Below are 847 nucleotides of genomic sequence, written 5' to 3' on the forward strand. Positions count from 1 at the left end.
GCTATTTGGGGTCTTTTGTGTTTCCATAGGAATTGTAAGATTTTTTGTTCTGATTCTGTTAAGAATGCCATTGGTAGTTTGATAGGGATTGCACTGAATCTGTAGATTGCTTTGGGTAGTGTAGTCATTTTCACAATATTGATCCTTCCAGTCCAAGAACATGGTATATTTCTCCATCTGTTTATGTCATCTTTGATTTCTTTCATCAGTGCTTCATAGTTTTCTGAGTACAAGTCTTTCGTCTCCTTAGGCAGGTTTATTCCTAGGTATTTTATTCTTTTTGTTGCAATGGTAAATGAGAGTGTTTCCTTCATTTCTCTTTCTGATTTTTCATTGTTGGTATATAGGAATGCCAGAGATTTCTGTGCATTAATTTTGTATCCTGCAACCTTACCAAATTCATTGATTAGTTCTAGTAGTTTTCTGGTGGCATCTTTAGGATTTTCTATGCATAGTATCATGTTGTTGGCAAACAGTGACAGTTTTACTTCTTCTTTTCCAATTTGTATTCCTTTTATTTCTTTTTCTTCTCTGATTGCTATGGCTAGGACTTCCAAAACTATGTTGAATAAGAGTGGCGAGTGTGGACATACTTGTCTTGTTCCTGATCTTAGTGGAAATGCTTTCAGTTTTTCACCTTTGACTATGATGCTTGCTGTGGGTTGTCATATGTGGCCTTTATTATGTTGAGGTAGGTTCCCTCTATGCCCATTTTCTGGAGAGTTCTTATCATAAATGGGTGTTGAATTTTGTCAAAAGCTTTTTCTGCATTTATTGAGATAATCATATGGTTTTTATTCCTTAATTTGTTAATGTGTTATATCACATTGATTGATTTGCATATATT

This window comes from Mesoplodon mirus (genome assembly GCF_964341445.2).
Source record: "Mesoplodon mirus genome assembly, chromosome: 14".
NCBI lineage: Eukaryota > Metazoa > Chordata > Mammalia > Artiodactyla > Ziphiidae > Mesoplodon > Mesoplodon mirus.